This window comes from Ranitomeya imitator, chromosome 1 (genome assembly GCF_032444005.1).
Source record: "Ranitomeya imitator isolate aRanImi1 chromosome 1, aRanImi1.pri, whole genome shotgun sequence".
Taxonomy (NCBI): domain Eukaryota; kingdom Metazoa; phylum Chordata; class Amphibia; order Anura; family Dendrobatidae; genus Ranitomeya; species Ranitomeya imitator.
In genome coordinates, this window is record NC_091282.1 from 1,098,256,378 (window position 1) to 1,098,280,333 (window position 23,956).

Genomic DNA, 23,956 nt, shown 5'->3' on the forward strand with positions numbered 1-23,956 from the left:
TGTGTTGACTACCACTCAATTTCACATGGAGAACATTAGAACTATGTTTAGGCATCTGCAGGTGCACAGTGGACGCATCCTCCTGTAATCATACATTCATCACATATCCTGTATATAGGTAGTAAATATATTTAATGGGGGAAAACCCATTGATGAAAAATTAGGAGAGTTGTCTGGTATTACAAAAATATGACTGCTTTCTTCCAAAACTGGCAGACAGCCAGTCCATGGGTTGTACCTGGTATTCATCTCCAGTGAGTCATTATGGGGCTGAGCTACAGTATCACACACAACGTCTAGAAGGGTGTACCAGTGTGTTTGTAAAAAAACAGCTACCGGTATGTTTTCTAATCCTAAATACCACCATTAATTAGAGTAAGATATCACAATAAAACTTTAATCATTACAACATTATTTAAAGCTGCTTGAACTCTCTTGGAATAGAGTGATAGAGCCAAGCTGGCTGGAAAGGTACTCCGGAGCCTGCACGTCCCAACATACCCTGTGTGACTCTATCAATATTAAATTGCCACTCTTCCATTTCCCCATTCTCTAAGAGGTTATCATATGGCATGGCTGGTGTGCCATAAATTAACCCTTATCACTATATTAATTTGCTATGGACAATCATTGTTGTGGCATCACTGATATACAAGTAAAAAAAAAAATCGTTTTTCATCTTTCGTAACTAGATCAAATGATTCTTTTTCTAGCGTGACGGTATTTAATCAATAAAATAATGACTCAATAATGGCGTCAAACAGCAAGAGAAATCAGGGGCACCTTTTTAAATGATAATTTACTACTTTATTTCTATCGGATTTCGAAAGCAGAAAAAGTGACTCCATCCATGAAAATGACATAATTGCAAATAGCAGGGGGTTACATACACATATGGCATTATAAACTGGAATGGAATTGATTTTTGTGATTCAGTGTCTGATTTGCTATGTATGAAAGGAAACATATAATTCTGTAATGACAGATACCATTAACACATCAATTATTGGGAGATTTGGCTATAATCATTATTTTCAATCTATTTCATTAAATGAAAGATCTAAGACATAGTGAATACATATTAGATGAAAGGAAAAATATAGTTTGGAAAATGACTCTAAAAACCTATTTCAGTGTTCCCACAGCCTTTACATAATGAAGCCATTTATTTACTGTGGAAATCAAAATTTGTGGCTCACGTGTTTGTGATGCTGTCAAGCTTCTTGTAAATCATTGTCTACTTTTCACCAATGTCAGAGATAACAGCGGGGTAGGGGGTAGTCTCGCAGATCCCACCATTGCCACTAATTGTCAGGGAGACACACTTCTGCTGCCTCCAATCGTCAGCGCAATTATGCAAGTGACTGACGAGTGATGGACGAGGCTGCGGCCCTGTCCTCTACTAGACCAGTTATTGGGGAACTCACCTCCGATTCCAACACATGTAATATATATACAGGTATGGACTGGGGCTGAAATTCAGTACTGGCATATGAAATCACACAGGCCCATGTTGTCCCTGTCCCCATGAACCAGATGGGATATATTACTAATATTACCCTGGATAGAGGAAAGCAAGATTTACTGCAAGACCAATATTTCTAATGATAGTTGTGGTCACTGCCAACTCCACAATAACAAAAGGAACTACTAGCTTCTACCAACAATCATTCAATCATTTAGCCAGGCTTTCTGCCGGTAGCTCATGTCTTCAGGGGAGTGGTTTACAGACAAGAGGATGAGCTGTATTACATTTTATATATTTAATCCAAAAACGTAGACATTCTTTATAAAACATATACAAAGATGTTACAAAATGGGAACAAAACAATAAGGTATGTACAATTACACAAGATAAAAAGGATAACGAAAGAATAGTACTAAGCCTGATATTGCTGGAATAGCTCTTATCTTTATGAAGGGAAGCACTCCGATTAGGAAAATGCAACAGTCTCACAGCAAACTATGTCTTTCGAAATGAACAATGACAGAAACCCAAACTCTGAATTTTATTAGCTCATGTTTACGCCCTCCTACCTCTCATTGGTGAGCTCATATGAAGGCTCATTGTGGCATGTGTTAGGTCTGTTACAATTTTATGAGATCTCTAACTTTCAGGATATCTTTGCCCGTGGAGGTGCCAGGCGGGGTAGATATTGTCGTATTGTTTCCTATTGCAATTTTACCTTTCCATGGAGATGAAACATGGCATGGATAGCATAATTTAGTTGATGATTAGAATGGCCTTACGGTGATGTGAGTGAATACGCTATATTCGACCCTTTGCTACAATGCCAAAAATATATCTTCCATAAATATCAGATAGATAAAAACTCCAAAATTCATCACTGACCACTGGCTTCAAAGTGTCTCAGACAAGCCATTTGAACAGGGGAAGCTCTTGCTTTGGAAGTGTATTTCACCTCTGAGTAAACGAATCCCAGTCTTAGTGACTGGTTCTCAGAGCAGATCTCTGCTGTAATTACCTAGTCACTGCAGAAGGTCTCTACTTCAATGAAGGTTGAAGTGCCAGCTATCTCTCTCACTTCCCCAGTTTTAACTAGTTTCTCAATTCCTCAGTTATAGTTAATCCAATATGTTCAATTTGAGGGTGATATGTCCCCTCTCTGAGATTCTTTGTGGATTTTTAATTTTCCTCTACGACAATCAAAGTTTCAGTTCTTAAAATTAGGATTATTTGTATTTTATGTTTGTTGTTATAACATATGAATCATATTTCCCACCTAACCAATCATAAAGACATAACTTGAACTTCTTGGATATAAATAATTTATAAAACCGGTGGTCTCCTATTGAGAGCAGGTCCTTCATCGGCTCCAGGATTTTGGTGATAGCCAAACTTTCTTGCTACCAATAGCTTCATCCCTGCCTAAACCTTTACCTAAATATTAATGATCATTTGCATTAAGATTTGTTTTTACAGTACCTGATTTTTTTCCACTGATGGTTTAGTTGCTTTTAGTTTAAAATGCAAATAGTTTGGCTATAAAGACATGTAATTACTTTTTGGTGGGCTTGTGATTCTATATTACAGCCAATCAGAATGAATAGAGCTTCAGTGAAAATCATAAGGAAGGCCTGAGCAGATGACTATGCAAGATAACTGTTGGCTGAACATTTGTTATGCAGTCAGCTATTACTTCTGATTGTTTCTTGTTTGTGAGATCTCACTTTGGCCAAGCATTTGTGTGTTTTAAAGAGAAGAAAGGATAAAATGAATGCCAGAAATTTCAATGGTTCGCACCTTCTCTCCCGTGACATCATCTGTCAGGGAAGACTTGAGAGGTTCCCATTTACATTAGATAGTTGGCCGCTCCTGCTGAAATTGGTGGCTTCAGCCAACTAATTTGTGTGGGGGCCGTGAGTGACAAAAATCATTAGGTTTTAGAATGCCCATTATATATTATGGCATGTTATGACAATCCATACTACTTTGTGTCTAGGAAAGGCCGTGACACTAGATAGAAAAAAACATCCAACCACTGCATTGCTCTTAGTAGTGTAACTTATCACCTATAATGTAAAGATAGATCAGTTATGTGAGAACACTAGAACAAACACATTTACTCCTGAAGGCAAACGCTGAAATATTTGCTAGAGTTGTATGCTGTGGCATTGGTCTCTTGAACTCATATTACATTCTTTTTGTGTTGGTTACAGTAATGAAAGTGCCATCAGAAAGTTACTTTCTAATCACAGATGAATAGATAAACTTTTACCTGTGCGTTAAAAGGAAAACATGAAATTCTTCATATTGAAAATTGCTATTAAATGTGAAGCTTTAGAAATAACTGATAAAAGAAGTGTTAAACTCCATAGTTAAACAATAAAGAGATTGTTGATGCATCCCTTCTACCTATCCTCCACAAGGCCAAGCTAGACGTAGATTTCCGAAGACTAGCATTAGTTTGCCATTAAAAATCACTGGTTGTGGTAGAAACAGAATGGCCCGTGACAACCTCCTCTCTGGTGTGGATCTCAAAAAGTGCAGGAATGTATAGATAATGTATGTTTTTTTTTAAAAAAAATACTTTGTCTATATATTCTCGCACTTCTATATATTCTCTATATATTCTCGCACTTTTTTATCTTATCATTGTGGTTTGGTCCTGATGAAGAGGTTTGAAAACCTTGAAACACGTTGACATAATAAACCACATTCATACTTCACCTTTCCTGTGTGATCGTATCGTTGAACCTTGGGCAGCACGGACTTAGAACCATCATATTTCTCATTTATTGCGATGTATCTCTTTGGTGGTCCTGCTGCTGCCTTTACATGCTTTTATAGGAGTTTTGACTGTCACAATCAGGTGAGCGTACCCATAATATTTAAAACCACTTGGTTATCAGATAAGACCCAATTAGCTCTTTTTGTCTCTCCAGTTTTGCCATTTGATTTATAAGCATATCATGGTAGAACTTAAATGCCATCTTTAGCGCTAACCTTGTCTCTAGTGATTACTTTTTAGAAATGGAGACACCTCGAACAGCTATAACCACACTGTTCATATATTAAAGTGACCATATAGGAAAAGTGAAGCTTTACAGTACTTTTAACCCCTTTACCCCCAAGGGTGGTTTGCACGTCAATGACCAGGCCAATTTTTACAATTCTGACCACTGTCCCTTTATGAGGTTATAACTCTGGAACGCTTCAACGGATCCTGGTGATTCTGAAATTATTTTCTCGTGACATATTGTACTTCATGACAGTGGTAAAATTTCTTTGATTTTACCTGCGTTTATTTGTGAAAAAGACGGAAATTTGGCAAAAATTTGGAAAATCGCAAAATTTTCCAAATTTGAATTTTTATGGAATTAAATCACAGAGATATGTCACACAAAATACTTAATAAGTAACATTTCCCACATGTCTACTTTACATCAGCACAATTTTGGAACCAAAATTTTTTTTTGTTAGGGAGTTATAAGGGTTAAAAGTTGACCAGCAATTTCTCATTTTTACAACACCATTTTTTTTTAGGGACCACATCTCATTTGAAGTCATTTTGAGTGGTCTAAATGATAGAAAATACCCAAGTGTGACACCATTCTAAAAACTGCACCCCTCAAGGTGCTCAAAACCATAGTCAAGAAGTTTATAAACCCTTCAGGTTAATTTTTTTTTTTTTTCACAAAAAATTTACTTCAGCTCAAATTTGTTTTATTTTACCAAGGGTAACAGGAGAAAATGGACCCCAAAAGTTGTTGTACAATTTCTCCTGAGAATGCCGATACCCCATATGTGGGGGTAAACCACTGTTTGGGCGCATGACAGAGCTCGGAAGCGAAGGAGGGCAATTTGACTTTTCAATGCAAAATTGACAGGAATTGAGATGGGACGCCATGTTGCGTTTGTAGAGCCCCTGATCTGCCTAAACAGTGAAAACCCCCACAAGTGACACCATTTTGGAAAGTAGACCCCCTAAGGAACTTATCTAGAGGTGTGGTGAGCACTTTGACCCACCAAGTGCTTCACAGAAGTTTATAATGCAGAACCGTAAAAATAAAAAATCATATTTTTTCACAAAAATCATTTTTTTTGCCCCCAATTTTTTATTTTCCCAAGGGTAAGAGAAGAAATTGGACCCCAAAAGTTGTTGTACAATTTGTCCTGAGTACGCTTATACCCCATATATGGCGGTTTACCACTGTTTGGGCGCATGGGAGAGCTCGGAAGGGAAGCAGCGCCGTTTGACATTTCAATGCAAAATTGACAGGAATTGAGACGGGACGCCATGTTGCGTTTGGAGAGCCACTGATGTGCCTAAACATTGAAACCCCCCACAAGTGACACCATTTTGGAAAGTAGACCCCCTAAGGAACTTATCTAGAGGTGTGGTGAGCACTTTGACCCACCAAGTGCTTCACAGAAGTTTATAATGCAGAACCGTAAAAAAAAAATCATATTTTTTCACAAAAATCATTTTTTTGCCCCCAATTTTTTATTTTCCCAAGGGTAAGTGAAGAATTTGGACCCCAAAACAAACAAAACAAAAAAAATTTTCCCACATAAATTATTTTTTAGCCCCCAGTTTTGTATTTTCCCGAGGGTAACAGGACAAATTGGACCCCAAAAGTTGTTGTACAATTTGTCCTGAGTACGCTGATACCCCATATGTGGGGGGAACCACCGTTTGGGCGCATGGGAGAGCTCGGAAGGGAAGGAGCGCCATTTGGAATGCAGACTTAGATGGAATGGTCTGCAGGCGTCACATTGCGTTTGCAGAGCCCATAAGGTACTTAAACAGTAGAAACCCCCACAAGTGACACCATTATAGAAAGTAGACCCCCTAAGGAACTTATCTGGATGTGTGGTGAGCACTTTGACCCACCAAGGGCTTCACAGAAGTTTATAATGCAGAGCCGTAAATATAAAACAAAAAATTTTTCCCTCAAAAATTATTTTTTAGCCCCCAGTTTTGTATTTTCCTGAGGGTAACAGGTGAAATTGGACCCCAAAAGTTGTTGTCCAATTTGTTCTGAGTATGCTGATACCCCATGCGTGGGGGGGGAACCACCGTTTGAGCGCATGGCAGAGCTCGGAAGGGAAGGAGCATCATTTTGAATGCAGACTTAGATGGATTGGTCTGCAGGCGTCACATTGCATTTGCAGAGCCCCTAATGTACCTACACAGTAGAAACCCCCCACAAGTGACCCCATATTGGAAACTAGACCCTCCAAGGAATTAATCTAGATGTGTTGTGAGAACTTTGAACCCCCAAGTGTTTCACTACAGTTTATAACGCAGAGCCGAGAAAATAAAAAATCCTTTTTTTCCCACAAAAATAATTTTTAGCCCTCAGTTTTGTATTTTCCCAAGGGAAACAGGAGAAATTGGACACCAAAAGTTGTTGTCCAATTGGTCCTGAGTACGCTGATACCCCATATGTTGGGGTAAACCCCTGTTTGGGCACACGGGAGAGCTCGGAAGGGAAGGAGCACTGTTTTATTTTTTCAATGCAGAATTGGCTGGAATTGAGATCGGACGCCATGTCACGTTTGGAGAGCCCCTGATGTGCATAAACAGTGGAAACCCCCCAATTATAACTGAAACCCTAATCCAAATACACCCTTAACCCTAATCCCAACGGTAACCCTAACCACACCTCTAACCCAGACACACCCCTAACCTTAATCCCAGCCCTATTCCCAACCGTAAATGTAATCCTAACCCTAACTTTAGCCCCAACCCTAACCCTAACTTTAGCCCCAACCCTACCTGTAGCCTTAGCCCTAGCCCTAACCCTAACCCTAGCCCTAACCCTAATGGGAAAATGGAAATAAATACATTTTTTTGAATTTTTTTATTTTTTCTAACTAAGGGGGTGATGAAGGGGAGTTTGATTTACTTTTATAGGGGGTTTTTTAGCGGATTTTTATGATTGGCAGCCGTCACACACTGAAAGTTGCTTTTTATTGCAAAAAATATTTTTTGCATTACCACATTTTGAAAGCTATAATTTTTCCATATTTGAGTCCACCGAGTCATGTGAGGTCTTGTTTTTTGCGGGACGAGTTGATGTTTTTATTGGTAACATTTTCGGGCACGTGACATTGTATGATCGCTTTTTATTCCGATTTTTGTGAGGTAGAATGACCGAAAACTAGCTATTCATGAACTTCTTTTGGGGGAGGCGTTTATACCGTTCCGCGTTTGGTAAAATGGATAAAGCAGTTTTATTCTTCGGGTCAGTACGATTACAGCGATACCTCATTTATATCATTTTTTTATGTTTTGGCGCTTTTATACGATAAAAACTATTTTACAGAAAAAAATATTATTTTTGCATCGCTTTATTCTGAGAATTATAACTTCTTTATTTTTTCGCTGATGATGCTGTGTGGCAGCTCTTTTTTTGCGGGACAAGATGACGTTTTCAGCGGTACCATGGTTATTTATATCTGTCTTTTTGATCGCGTGTTATTCCACTTTTTGTTCGGCGGTATGATAATAAAGCGTTGTTTTTTGCCTCGTTTTTTTTTTTTACGGTGTTCACTGAAGGGGTTAACTAGTGATATAGTTTTATAGGTGTTGTTACGGACACGGCAATACTATTTGTGTGGACTTTTATTGTTTTTTTTATTTAGATAAAGAAATGTATTTATGGGAATAATATATATATTTTTTTTCATTATTTAAGATTTTTTTTTTTGTATTTTTTTTACACATTTGGAAATATTTTTTTTAACTTTTTTACTTTGTCCCAGGGGAAAACATCACAGATCGGTGATCTGACAGTTTGCACAGCACTCTGTCAGATCACCGATCTGACTTACAGTGCTGCAGGCTTACCAAGCGCCTGCTCTGAGGCACTTGGTAAGCCACCTCCCTCCCTGCAGGACCCGGATGCCTCGGCCATCTTGGATCTGGGCCTGGAGCAGGGAGGGAGCACATCGTGTTGCTGCGGGGGGCTCAGGGAAGCCCGCAGGGAGCCCCTTCCCTGCGCGATGCTTCCCTATACCGCCGGCACACCACGATCATGTTTGATCGCGGTGTGCCGGGAGTTAATGTGCCGGGGGCGGTCCGTGACTGCTCCTGGCACATTGTGCCGGATGTCAGCTGCGATAGGCAGCTGACACCCGGCCGCGATCGGCCGCTCCCCCCGTGACCGCGGCCGATCGCTATGACATACTATCCCGTCGAGGGTCAGATAGGCCCAGGGCACCTCGACGGGATAGTACGTCTAAGGTCAAAGAGGGTTAATAAAGTTAAAAATAGTCTTAATGTACTAGCCCTAAAGGGTCTGTCTGTATCTTGCGCTCTAAAACGTAAAGTGCGGTGGAATATGTCCTTAAAAATGTATTATTATTATTAGAGTAGGATGGATCATCAATATGAGTTCGGTCAGTGATGGTGTAACACTAGATACCCCAAATAATCAGCAACTGGATGTAGGAAATGTACAGATAAGAAACTTCTACAATCTATGACCTACAATACCTGCCAGCAACCACCAGACAATATTCAGGGGTGTGCTGTTCCATTCCATACATTGCTTAGATCCATCAGGGGTCAGAGCCTAACTGATCTCATATTGATGTCTTATGAAGTCCTGGACATACACTTTGAAGGTTTATATGTGTTAATCCAGGAAAAGTTTTTCCTGGGGAATGCCATAAAAGTCTGAATAAGATCAGCCTTATTTATAAAAACAAATTATAAATAAATAACAAAAGACAGTTTGTCACTTCCAAAGAAAAAACAAGTTCAAACTAAGAGTAGCCATCTCCATACATAACTAACAAATAAAGTAGCACTGTGCAGCGCTATAGCATGAAAACATGAAATATATGAAATCTGAATTGCATTACTGTTCTAGAAAATAGGAAAAACAAGAATATTTAGCGCATAAACTGGCCAATTCATGTGTAACCAGCAGCCATGATAAGGCGATTCTCTTTGCTGGGAACCTACCTGTGTGAATCCTCTCCTAGGCCGAAGCCTACATTTATATGGGTAGATAGGATCCTGCTGTGGTTAAAACCACCTGAGGCTGAGGGGTGGAGTGCTCAGAGAGCCTACATATACAAAAAACAAAAGACTGACCATCACTTTCAAACTGGAAACAGATGTGTACAGGTGCAAACTAAGAGTAGTCATCTCCATATATAGCCAAAAAATAAAGTTGCACTCTGTGGTACTATAGCATGAAACATGAAATATATCAAAATTGAATTGCATTACTACCGTGGCTGATGAGTACCCATGAATTGGCCACTTTATGTGCTAAGTATTGTCGTTTTTTCCTACTGTCTAGAGAAGTAATGCAATTCAAATGTCATATAATTCATGTTTTCATGCCACCTTAATAGTAAACTACATATGATCATTTCTGTATTTCCCATAGAGTTTAATGGAAAGTTACTATTATTCCTGGTCAGACTCAGAAGACTTGAAATACCTTCGGATTGTATGTATTAAAATCAGTGGAATACTCTGACCATTGACAATAGGATTTCATCAGATAATACAGTTCACCTAAATTTAGTCAATTTATAGGCATCACACTCATCAACAACGGAAAATACTTTACGAGAAGTAATAGCGCTCTGTATAACAGACAGTGTAGTGCATACATACCAGAAATTCTCGATAACATATCACATAATAACATATTTTATCAGTCTACTCCTTATAGACATTCCTTAACAGTAGAAAGCCAATAACAAAGAATCCAGGCCCAGTAAAAGTTGACTTTACATTATTTATTCTAATAACTATATCCTCTTTAGACGTCTGCGGTGCCCGTTCGCTATGGACTTATTAAACCTATGGCTAGCTAAGGCATTCAGCAATGTAATTGTCCTACTTTGTCATGTAGGCATAATAGGAAGAACTTGTGTGACCTTGACCTGCTGCCATAATAAGTGAAGCAATGTAATATCTGAAAGTAACATTGGCCATCCTGAATTCACTTTCCTATTACTGTACCTTGTAAAGCTGTCACATCCTCGCAACTAAAAGGGGCTAAAAGAAAATCTTAACACGTCTGTCTCTTAAATAATACGACAAGCAGAAGTCCATCGTTCCATAGCTGTTCAAGGAACCAGTAATGATAGTGAGGACAAAGATAAATTATGCAAATGTTAATTATAACAATATATAAAGTTTATATTATTATTTTTATTGTTCAGAGTTTTCCATGAGATTAATATAATTATATAAAATTTGAATATATTTATTCAGTATATGTTTTTATCTAATTTAATTTATTTGCTATATTGTGAAACCCTATAGCACTAATTCAAACTCTATTTAATATTGTAAATATTATATATTTTTATCATACTGATTCATATTATTATACCGAGACATATTTCTAAAGCTAAATGCACAATTTGCACCCAAAAACTGTCTTTCGTGATTTGCACCATATTTATTAAGTGGTTTTCCAAATAGGGATCATGAAGTCACTAAATGCCAAAAACTTTGCCAAAATTGGGACACACATTTCTGGCCCAGAATAATCCAATAGGTGGTATAATAAAATTAGACTATACATTCTTAAAATTAGATTTAGCATGAACCCCTTTGATACAGTTGGCACATTTTAAGATTGTCTAGTCAAAGTTTTGACTGTCTAACAATTAGATAGGTTTGATAAATTTGCCCCTGTGTGTAGGTAGCACAGTGGGCCATATTTATTAAGCTATATAAACCAGAATCCTATCATAATTTGTGCCAAAAATCATCTACCTTGACTTGCACCGTATTTTATATGTGTATAGGACACTTTCTGGGCTTGAACAATAAGGGGACGTAGCCTTATTTAAAGAAAGTCTGATTTGTCGTGAAAGGATGCGCCAAATGTGTGATACTGTGAGCTGCAAATGCACCCAAATTTTGGGATCAAATTAGTGTCCTAAGAGAAAAAAAATTGTCATCTTGATGGTGGATTATGTTAATCCTCTGGGTAGCAGCTCGTTCAACAGCAAAAATGGAAATATTTTTTAACATAGTAATATAGTAACATTGTTATTAAGGTTGAAGGAAGACCCATAGCCTAACCTAACATGCCCTAACATGTTGATCCAGAGGAAGGCAAAAAAAACCATGTGGCAAAGAGTAAGCTCCACATTGGGGAAAAAAATTCCTTCCCGACTCCACATACGGCAATCAGACTAGTTCCCTGGATCAACGCCCTATCAAGGAATCTAGTATATATACCCTGTAACATTATACTCTTCAAGAAAGGCATCCAGTCCCCTCTTAAATTTAAGTAATGAATCACTCATTACAACATCATACGGCAGAGAGTTCCATAGTCTAACTGCTCTTACAGTAAAGAATCCGCGTCTGTTATTATGCTTAAACCTTCTTTTCTCCAGACGTAGAGGATGCCCCCTTGTCCCTGTCTCAGGTCTATGATTAAAAAGATCATCAGAAAGGTCTTTGTACTGTCCCCTCATATACTTATGCATTAAGATAAGATCACCCCTTAGCCTTCGTTTTTCCAAACTAAATAGCCCCAAGTGTAATAACCTATCTTGGTATTGCAGACCCCCCAGTCCTCTAATAACCTCGGTCGCTCTTCTCTGCACCTGCTCTAGTTCAGCTATGTCTTTCTTATACACCGGAGACCAGAACTGTCCACAGTGTTCTAAGTGTGGTCAAACTAGTGACTTATATAGAGGTACAATTATGTTCTCCTTATGAGCATCTATGCCTCTTTTAATGCATCCCATTATTTTAATTGCTTTTGTAGCAGCTGCCTGACACTGGCCACTAAATATGAGTTTGTCATCCACCCATATACCCAGGTCTTTTTCATTGACGGTTTTGCCCAGAGTTTTAGAATTAAGCACATAGTTATACATCTTATTACTTCTTCCCAAGTGCATGACCTTACATTTATCCCCATTAAAGCTCATTTGCCATTTATCAGCCCAAGCTTCTAGTTTACATAAATCATCCTGTAATATAAAATTGTCCTCCTCTGTATTGATTACCCTGCAGAGTTTAGTGTCATCTGCGAATATTGAAAATCTGCTCTGAATGCCCCCTACAAGGTCATTAATAAATATGTTAAAAGAAGAGGGCCCAATACTGACCCCTGTGGTACCCCACTGCTAACCGCGACCCAGTCCGAGTGTGCTCCATTAATAACCACCCTTTGTTTCCTATCCCTGAGCCAGCTCTCAACCCACTTACACATATTTTCCCCTATCCCCATTATTCTCATTTTATGTATCAACCTTTTGTGTCCACTGGGTTCCCTTGGTCCAGTCCGGAACTTACCTCTTCATAGAAATTGATCAGATTAGTCTGACATGAACGGTCCCTAGTAAACCCGTGCTGATACTGGGTCATGAGGTTATTCCTCTTCAGATACTCCAGTATAGCATCCCTTAGAATGCCCTCCAGGATTTTACCCACAGTAGAGGTTAAGCTTACTGGCCTATAATTTCCAAGTTCAGTTTTTGTCCCCTTTTTGAATATTGGCACCACATTTGCTATACGCCAGTCCTGTGGTACAGACCCTGTTATTATGAAGCCTTTAAACATTAAAAATAATGGTTTATCAATGACTGTACTTAATTCCTGCAGTACTCGAGGGTGTATCTCATCCAGGCCCGGAGATTTGTCAATTTTAGTGATTTTTAGACGCTGCCGCACTTCCTGCTGGGTTAAGCAGGTGACATTTAATGGGGAATTTGTGTTATCACTGATCATATTGTCTGCCATGGAATTTTCTTGTGTAAATACTGATGAAAAAAGTCATTTAGCATATTGGCTTTTTCCTCATCCTCATCCACCATTTCACCCAGACTATTTTTAAGGGGGCCAACACTATAATTTTCTAGCTTCTTACTAATTACATAGTTAAAGAATATTTTGGGATTATTTTTACTCTGTCTGGCAATGAGTCTCTGTCTCAATTTTTGCTGCCTTGATTTGCTTTTTACAGAATTTATTTAATTTTCTATGTTTATTTAATGCCTCCTCACTACCTACTTCCTTTAATTCTATAAATGCATTCTTTTTGTCACTTATTGCGCCCCTTACAGCTCTATTTAGCCATATTGGTTTCCTCCTATTTCTAGTATGTTTATTCCCATACGGTATATACTGTGCACAGGTCCTATCCAGGATGCTAATAAACGTCTCCCATTTTCTTTGTGTATTTTTGTGTCTCAGGATATTGTCCCAGTTAATTGCACCAAGATCATCTCTTATCCGTTGGAAATTTGCCCTCCTGAAGTTTAGTGTCCTTGTAACCCCTCTACTACACATCTTATTAAAGGATACATGAAAACTTATTATTTTGTGATCACTATTCCCCAAGTGACCCCCAACCCTTATATTTGATATGCGGTCTGGCCTGTTGGTTAATATTAGGTCTAGCAGTGCCCCCCTTCTTGTTGGGTCCTGAACCAGTTGTGAAAGGTAATTGTCTCTCATAGTTGTCAAAAACTGATTACCTTTGCTGGAACTGCAGATTTCCATTCCCCAATCTATTTCAGGGTAGTTGAAGTCCCCCATAATAATGACTTCTCCTTGAGTTGCAGCTTCATCTATTTGCTTTACGAGGATATTCTCTGTTGCTTCCATTATTTTTGGAGATTTATAACAAACCCCATCAGTAATTTATTATTTTTTCCCCATTCTCTTATCTCCACCCACAGGGACTCTACATTTTCATTAGATTCACCTATATTATCACGCAGGATGGGTTTTAAGGATGATTTTACATATAGACACACACCTTCCCCTCGCTTATCTGTTCGGTCATTTCTGAACAGACTATAGCCCTGCAAGTTAACAGCCCAGTCATGGCTCTCATCCAGCCACGTTTCAGATATCCCCACCATGTCATAATTATGCTCCAACAACATTAATTCTAATTCCTCCATTTTGTTGGCGAGGCTTCTGGCATTAGTATACATGCACTTGATGTTGCTCTCTGTACATCTATTCTTTCTTAAATTATTAATTATTCAAACCCCACCCCCCATGCCACTATCACCCCCAACTTCCTTATTTGTGCCCAGGTCTCTATCTGCACTATCTTCCCCTCCTATAAAATGAATACTCTCTCCCCAATCCCTAGTTTAAACACTCCTCCAACCTTCTAGCCATTTCCTCCCCCAGCATAGCTGCACCTTCCAGTAATTTAAGCATTACTGGGTTTTGTTAGTCATGCCAGATGACTATTGGGTGCACATAATGTAGAAACTCCCATTCCTTCTATTCCATATAGTAGACTTCAGTCATGACCAGTAATAAAGTGACTGAACGTGGCTTAATGTGGTTTGTTGCTGGGTGAATACAGTGGTGGCCAAATCCAATTCTCAAGATCTACCACAGGTCTTGTTTCTTATTTGCGTCTGAGATCATTATCAGTGCTCTTCTGTCAAACAGGTTACAAAGTACAGTACAGCTACTCACCTCCCTGGTAATATGGAAAACATTTGTGGACCTTGAGGACCAGATGTGACCACGACTACCTTAAAGGATCTCAATCCAAACCCTGAGCCTGTGCTGACCAGCTGTTGCCATTCCCTTCTATATATCTTCTTATATTACGCTTTTTTGGGCTCTATCTGCACTCAAACTGTAAAAGATCACTTGTTCAATGCTTAGTCAAGAATGATTACATTACCCTTACATGTCATTGTGCCACCACATTGCCCATTATTGGCACTGCTGTTCTGCTACTAGAGGATTAATGGACTGCATTGCCAAAGGGGACAATAATAACTGAAAACAATGCATGTCCTATTGCTGAGTCTGGTCCTAGTTCCATTAATAGAGTTTCGGCTCACAATGTAACTGTATTACAATGTACATATAATTTTATGATCCCATATAGAGTCTTTAAATGCCTCAGTTTATATAGAGCCACAAGGGGGATATTTTCTCAAAAAATTTGTGTGAATTGGATAAAGAAAATTGTAGCATAAAGATATAGACATATGTCATGTTACAAAGGATTTTGTTTCCTTTATATATTTATTATTTCTTTTATCCCCTAAAAGCACTGCTTCTTGGGGAGAACAGAGTGCCTCAGTATGGCACCATATGACGGCATTGGGAGCACCTATTGGCCCACAATAAAGAACCGTCCTGTAACGCCTTGCAGCATTACTCAAAGCTTTCATATCTTCCCTTTACTTTGGATCCATTCCCAGTTCTAGTTAACAAAAAACAAAACTTAATGAAAGTTTGTTCGAATTAAGCATTTGGATAACATTTGGGGTATTATATAGGATTAGGAAGTTTTAATATTTATATAGACAGCTACAGTTAATGAAAAGATAATATTTGTGCTACTGGATTTACACAGCGTTTTTTTACTACATTTAGTGGCCCCGTCAGGACTTATGTCGGGATCGCCAACCCCACCCCACCATCCTTTGCAAAATGGGATTCTGATGTATGTTCAGATAAGCCCATAGAATATACTGATGCAGATGGAGTCACCGTGTGATCCGTCATGCATCATTTTCGGCCAATATGCCTGTTGGAGATGGACCTAGACCTAGTTTACTATGTTTTCCTGTCTGCCTCCAATAGGTGTATGGCTCCTTATGACTCGGTCTGCATCATTGTAGTCAATGGCCTCGTCAACGAATACACCTGAATTCCGTTTTGGAGGAGGTGGTGGGGGTTTGCATGTAAGCCCCTGAAGGGGCCACTGAACGTAGGAAAAAACACTATGCGAACCCAACCTTATTGAATTTACACAAGACAAGCATGGTGTACAGTAACTATGGTAAAGCTGAAATGCGAGTTAATAATGCGACACATGAAGTGTTGATAGTTATTTGCGCTTTTAATAGCATTTATCGTTTAAAAAGATGCATTTGAAAAGTTTTTAAATAATTATAGGCCTCGTAGCTGGAAAGCTGTCATTATATTTTTGTTTCATTGGCTCGTAAGCTTTGATTAATTTGCTCAACTGGATTGATGTTTCTTACCATATAATTTGTGTTCATCTCATTACTTTTTTCTGTTTTCTTTTCCTTTTCTCCGCAAAAGTTGGGATTGATGCGATTTGAGGCAAACAGGTGGCAGTAGTCACTAATGAGCTTATTAGGTTAAAGCAAATAGTAGCACTCTGCTATTACCTAAGGAAAGGTTACCTTATAGCCTGCCCTGCGAAGAGACTTTGTACAATGTTGTTCTGAGGTTTAGCCATACCTCCGGTTTAGATGTTCTTTGAGGGAAATATAATAAAATGTGTTTCTTTATTTATATTAAAGGAATCTGAAACTAGGGCAACCAACAGGTAACAAGTAGATAGTCGAGGAGCGTTTCTTGTCATTCAGACAATAGAAAACAAGCAGTCTCAACGTCAGGCCCCATATACGGAAACAAGCAGTCTCAACGTCAGGCCCCATATACGGAAGCAAGCAGTCTCAACGTCAGGCCCCATATACGGAAACAAGCAGTCTCAACGTCAGGCCCCATATACGGAAACAAGCAGTCTCAACGTCAGGCCCCATATACGGAAACAAGCAGTCTCAACGTCAGGCCCCATATATGGAAACAAGCAGTCTCAACGTCAGGCCCCATTTACGGAAACAAGCAGTCTCAACGTCAGGCCCCATATACGGAAACAAGCAGTCTCAACGTCAGGCCCCATATACGGAAACAAGCAGTCTCAACATCAGGCCCCATATACGGAAACAAGCAGTCTCAACGTCAGGCCCCATATACGGAAACAAGCAGTCTAACGTCAGGCCCCATATACGGAAACAAGCAGTCTCAACGTCAGGCCCCATATACGGAAACAAGCAGTCTCAACGTCAGGCCCCATATATGGAAACAAGCAGTCTCAACTTCAGGCCCCATTTACGGAAACAAGCAGTCTCAACGTCAGGCCCCATATACGGAAACAAGCAGTCTCAACGTCAGGCCCCATATACGGAAACAAGCAGTCTCAACGTCAGGCCCCATATACGGAAACAAGCATTCTCAACGTCAGGCCCCATTTACGGAAACAAGCAGTCTCAACGTCAGGCCCCATATACGGAAACAAGCAGTCTCAACGTCAGGCCCCATTTACGGAAACAAGCAGTCTCAACGTCAGGCCCCATTTACGGAAACAAGCAGTCTCAACGTCAAGCCCCATTTACGGAAACAAACAGTCTCAATGTCAGGCCCCATTTACATCTCCTTGTTTCATCTACTTGTTCTACCTATTTTTTTTATTGCATAGAACATCTACCCATTATAGTCGGTGGGCATGTTCACAAGAAAGTTGGATAAAAACACTAATCAAATTTAACCTGTTTTTCTCGTATGCAAAAAGAAATGATGATAAATTAAACAGAAGTATGAATCTGGCCAGAGACAAACACTATGGGGAATATGAAAGCACTTTAGCAGCATTATCATGTCAGCAGAACCAATATTCCTCATAAAGAGCGTGATTTAAGTAAGGCAGGGTCACAACACATTTAACCCTACGTTTGAGATATACGGTGGCCAAAGTTCAGAGCGACTATGTTATTCTTCCCATCCTTACTGCTTCTGAATGGCTCCAAAGGGTGCCATAAAGGTTTCATCTCAGGTCCCTTATCCATGGCTTGATTTGAAAGCCACTGAAGGCATCTCAAATTTAGTTTAAAATGTAATGTGAATATAGCCTCAAAGAATAACTAACATTTTTTCAATTTGATTTTCCCATGGGTGTCGCAAAGTTATGAATTTATGTAATATGCTTCATTATCTAATTTTGCTGCCTTCTCTCCAAACTTTATACTGATGATCATCAAAGGTAGATACACCATATTGAGTATGGGAGTTCCCCTGACTAAGCACCAGGGATGTGGGAGTTAAAAAGAGAGGGGCTGAGACAGGGAAAGCCCCATACACTGACTGTTTGAATATATTATACATAGATTTGCTGAGCAGCAGTTGAAAGCAGCTTCTAAAGGAGCATGAACTTGAAACAGCACTGGAGCATAGTATTTTAGAGAAATGGAAGCAAACTAAGGTTATGAAGTATACTGCAGACATTAATAACTTTACTGTGCCTGGAGGATAATTTACTGAAAAAAAGTTTAGTTACTTTTTAAAGAGAAATTCAGAAGAGAACTACATAACTTCTGATGAGACTGAGCTGCAGTACCAGGCATGGCCGATTTACGGTAGATAACATACTGATGAGGGCGGCGCCATTTTATAGGGGCAGTTGATCTATAACTATTGTACTTAATGTCTTGTATAACAATAAACTGCAGGGAAGAATGAAAACTAGACCAATTTTACCATTAATGTTCATAAGGCCTCTTCAGTTAATTGAATGGTGTGGGCCCCATAAATAAGACGCCCACCACTTTGATTCAGAAAACCAATACTAAGAATAGGTGATCATAAGTCTTGAATGACTTCTTTAAATCTACTTGGATTAAACCCAGTTTTATGTGTAATTAGCAGTTAAACACAATATTCCGATGAAAAAAAAAGATATCGAATATGAAAATGTAATTTTTCATCTTATTTTTTTTTTCAGATGAGATTATTGTGCTGCATTTTCTACCGTATCTTTCATCTTTAGCTAAGCTGATGATTTGCTAAATGCAAATCGTTTCTATTTTTGCAAAATAAAGTAATTATTAAATTGTGCTAATCTTCAGCATATTTTATTTATTCCTGATTCTCATTGTGTGAATACAATATCCATACAAACTTGGTGGATGGCACTTGTTTGGGTTTTTTTTTTTTTTTTGCTTCTTTCCACTTTCTGTTGGTTTGCTTAGATGGTAAATAAAATAAATGACATATACATATGTTGATTTTTTATGTTTACAAAAAATACAAACAATGGTTATTTTACCAATAGCAACCAACCGTCACATCGCATTGTGCGGACATTGCTAATATTTTCGCATTACCCCTAGATGTAATGCCAATCAGTTCTCTGTACAGTGATGCTGAAAATTGGCACTTTCTATATTACCGTTCTCTGTCTATGACTGTTTAGTGACCAAAGTGATGTATGCTTCACCATGGGGTTTGGAAATGTACTAAGCCAGTAAAGTACCATTTCCCAGCATGCGTTATACTCACCACAGGGCATAAATCACAAAACCCAGCCTTGTGTTTTATGACCCCCCTCACTCAATGACAACCACCATCTTTTTAATCTTCCGGAACTCCATTACTGGATTTCCTGGCAATGGGGAACTGGTCAGAAAGCCTTAATAAATAACACAGTAAAGAGATCATTTACAAGATGCTTGTGTATATATATATATATATATATATATATATATATATATATATATATATATATATATACACAACATTATTTATTCTGTTTCAGTTACAGAGAAATTAGCCAATATGAAAATACTGTATCAGACGGGTGGTGGCTTTTTTTTTTTTAGCATACTAGTGTTTGCTATACTCACGCCATTTATCTCGTGCTTGGCATGCATCAGAAAGTAAAGACGATACCGTGACGGGTAATATAAAGTTGAATTCATTCGTCTGTTAAAGGGACACTGTCACCTGAATTTGGAGGGAACAATCTTCAGCCATGGAGGCGGGGTTTTTGGGGTGTTTGATTCACCCTTTCCTTACCCGCTGGCTGCATGCTGGCTGCAATATTGGATTGAAGTTCATTCTCTGTCCTCCATAGGACACGCCTGCGCAAGGCAAGATTACCTTGTGCAGGCATGTACTATGGAGGACAGAGAATGAACTTTAATCCAATATTGCAGCCAGCATGTAGCCAGCGGGTAAGGAAAGGGTGAATCAAAAACCCCGCCTCCATGGCTGAAGATTGTTCCCCCCAAATTCAGGTGACAGTGTCCCTTTAAAGAGTCAAAACTATATTACAAAATGACTTTTCCAAATCTATTCTTATTATAATACATATGCATTTATATATACTATATAGATGATTAAAGTATAGGTGCAGTACCAACAGAAAAGAAAAGGGTGCATATATATATATATATATACTAGATCAGTGGTCCCCAACTCCAGGCCTCGAGGGCCTCCAACAGTGCAGGTTTTCAGGATTTCCTTAGTATTGCACAGGGATTGGAATCATCACCTGTGCAGATGATCACATTACCACCGATGCAATACTAAAGAAATCCTGAAAACCTGCACTGTTGGCGGCCCTCGAGGCCTGGAGTTGGGGACCCCTGTACTAGATGGTGGCCCGATTCTATCGCATCGGGTATTCTAGAATATGCATGTCCACGTAGTATATTGCCCAGCCACGTAGTATATTGCCCAGCCACGTAGTATATTGCCCAGCCACGTAGTATATTGCCCAGCCATGTAATATAGTGCCCAGCGATGGAGTATATTGTCCAGCCACATAGTATATTGCCCAGCCACGTAGTATATTGCCCAGCCACATAGTATATAGCAGAGCCACGTAGTATATTGCCCAGGCACGTAGTATATTGCACAGCGACAGAGTATACAGCACAGAGCCACGTAGTATAGAGTCTTAAAAAAAATAAACATATACTCACCTTCCGAAGGCCCGTTGAAGTCCTGCTATACTCACCATCCGCCGCCTTTCCCGCTCCTCGCCACGCTCCCGGGACCGCTCCATTGCAAGCGGCAGCTTCCGATCCCAGGGCTGGTATGAGCAGGACCTGTGATGACGTCGCGGTCACATGACGCGTTACACTGTGGGCTGTTACTGCTGCCATTAACCCTGTGTGAGCAGTGAGTGGAGGGGATTATGGAGCGGGTGCCGGGCAGTGAGTGCAGGGGAGTAGGGGAGGGACTAATTGGACTGTGCCCGTCGCTGATTGGTCGCGGCAGCCATGACAGGCAGCTGCCGAGACCAATCAGCGACGCAGGATTTCCGTTACGGAAGTTGAGGACAGACAGACGGAAGTACCCCTTAGACAATTATATATATAGATATGTATATATATATATATACAGTTGTGCTCAAAAGTTTACAATTTTTGCTTTCTTGGCCTTTATTTCAGAGAATATGAATGTTAGCACCTAAGCTCTTTCTCCATTCATGGTTAGTGGTTGGGTGAAGCCATTTATTGTCAAACTACTGTGTTTTCTCTTTTTAAATCATAATGACAACCCAAAACATCCAAATGACCCTCCAAAGTCTACAAACTTTAGGCTATGCACGCATACCAGATCCAGAATGTAAGCACTGACGGCGCGGCACTGCCCAGCTCTGTTCTGTGTGCAGCGGCCGCTGCCGAATACTGCACATCAGTGTTCAGGAACTGATTTTAATAGTATAAGAGCTGATCTCTAGCACTCGATCTGATCTGATTTTGACGACCTATCGTAAGGACTCGTACAGACGACCATGTTTCCAGTCCAAGTGCCATCCAACAAAACATCAGATCGCAATAATTCCAATGTTATTCTATGGTGCCGTGCATATTAGGGTTGAGCGAAACGGGTCGAACATTTTCAAAAGTCGCCGAATTTTGGCTAAGTCGGGGTTTCATGAAACCCGATCCGACCCCTGTGCGGGGTCGGCCATGCGGTACGCGACTTTCGCGCCAAAGTCGCGTTTCAATGACGCGAAAAGCGCCATTTCTCAGCCAATGAAGGTAAACGCAGAGTGTGGGCAGCGTGATGACATAGGTCCTGGTCCCCACCATCTTAGAGAAGGGCATTGCAGTGATTGGCTTGCTGTCTGCGACGTCACAGGGGCTATAAAGAGGCGTTCCCGCCGACCGCCATCTTACTGCTGCTGATCTGAGCTTAGGGAGAGGTTGCTGCCGCTTTGTCAGAAGCAGGGATAGCGTTAGGCAGGGTCCATTAACCACAAAACCGCTTGTGCTGCAGCGATTTGCACTGTCCAACACCACCCTCGGTGTGCAGGGACAGTGGAAGTTTTTTTTTTTTTTTTTTTCCCCTCAGCGCTGTAGCTCATTGGGCTGCCCTAGAAGGCTCCCTGATAGCTGCATTGCTGTGTGTACGCCGCTGTGCAAACCAACTGCTTTTTTCAAAGCACAAATCCTCTTGTTCCTTCCTTTCTGCACAGCTATCTTTTTTGTTTGTCCACACTTTTTATTTCATTTGTGCATCAGTCCACTCCTTATTGCTGCCTGCCATACCTGGCTGAGATTACTGCAGGCAGGGAGATAGTAATTGTAGGACATTCCCTGTTTTTTTTTTTTTTGGTGGGAGATTAAGATTGGCAATTTGGCATTTCTGCTAGAGTGCCATCCCTGTGTGTGCCATCTCTCTCACATAGTGGGCCATAGAAAGCCTTTTCATTTTTCTGTATTTTTTTTTGTGGGGTGTATAAATTCTCCCTGATAAAAATACAGTGGGAGATTAATATTGGCCTTTGGGCTTGTGTGCCAGTCCTGAGTGTGCCATCTCTCTCACAAATAGTGGGCCATAGAAAGCCTATTTATTTTTTTTTTTGGTTTTATAAATTCTCCCTGAAAAAAAGGGAGATTAATATTGGCCTCTGGGCTTGTGTGCCAGTCCTGAGCGTGCCATCTGTGCCAGCCCTGAGCGTGCCATCTCTCTCACAAATAGTGGGCCATAGAAAGCCTATTTAATTTTTTTTTTTGTTTTATAAATTTTCCCTGAAAAAAGGGAGATTAATATTGGCCTCTGGGCTTGTGTGCCAGTTGTGAGCGTGCCATCTGTGCCAGTCCTGAGCGTGCCATCTCTCTCACAAATAGTGGGCCATAGAAAGCCTATTTAAATATTTTTTTGGTTTTATAAATTCTCCCAGAAAAAAAGGGAGATTAATATTGGCCTCTGGGCTTGTGTGCCAGTCCTGAGCGTGCCATCTGTGCCAGCCAGCCCTGAGCGTGCCATCTCTCTCACAAATAGTGGGCCATAGAAAGCCTATTTAATTTTTTTTTTTGTTTTATCAATTTTCCCTGAAAAAAGGGAGATTAATATTGGCCTCTGGGCTTGTGTGCCAGTTGTGAGCGTGCCATCTGTGCCAGTCCTGAGCGTGCCATCTCTCTCACAAATAGTGGGCCATAGAAAGCCTATTTAAATATTTTTTTGGTTTTATAAATTCTCCCAGAAAAAAAGGGAGATTAATATTGGCCTCTGGGCTTGTGTGCCAGTCCTGAGCGTGCCATCTGTGCCAGCCAGCCCTGAGCGTGCCATCTCTCTCACAAATAGTGGGCCATAGAAAGCCTATTTAATTTTTTTTTTTGTTTTATCAATTTTCCCTGAAAAAAGGGAGATTAATATTGGCCTCTGGGCTTGTGTGCCAGTTGTGAGCGTGCCATCTGTGCCAGTCCTGAGCGTGCCATCTCTCTCACAAATAGTGGGCCATAGAAAGCCTATTTAAATATTTTTTTGGTTTTATAAATTCTCCCAGAAAAAAAGGGAGATTAATATTGGCCTCTGGGCTTGTGTGCCAGTCCTGAGCGTGCCATCTGTGCCAGCCAGCCCTGAGCGTGCCATCTCTCTCACAAATAGTGGGCCATAGAAAGCCTATTTAATTTTTTTTTTTGTTTTATCAATTTTCCCTGAAAAAA

The 23,956-nt window shown here is 39.9% G+C and overlaps 1 protein-coding gene across 3 annotated transcripts in view; it reads left to right on the plus strand.

Moving 5' to 3' along the window:
• TENM3 (teneurin transmembrane protein 3) overlaps nucleotides 1–23,956 on the plus strand; it is a 736,855-nt gene that overhangs the window by 635,915 nt on the left and 76,984 nt on the right. The window lies entirely within an intron of this gene.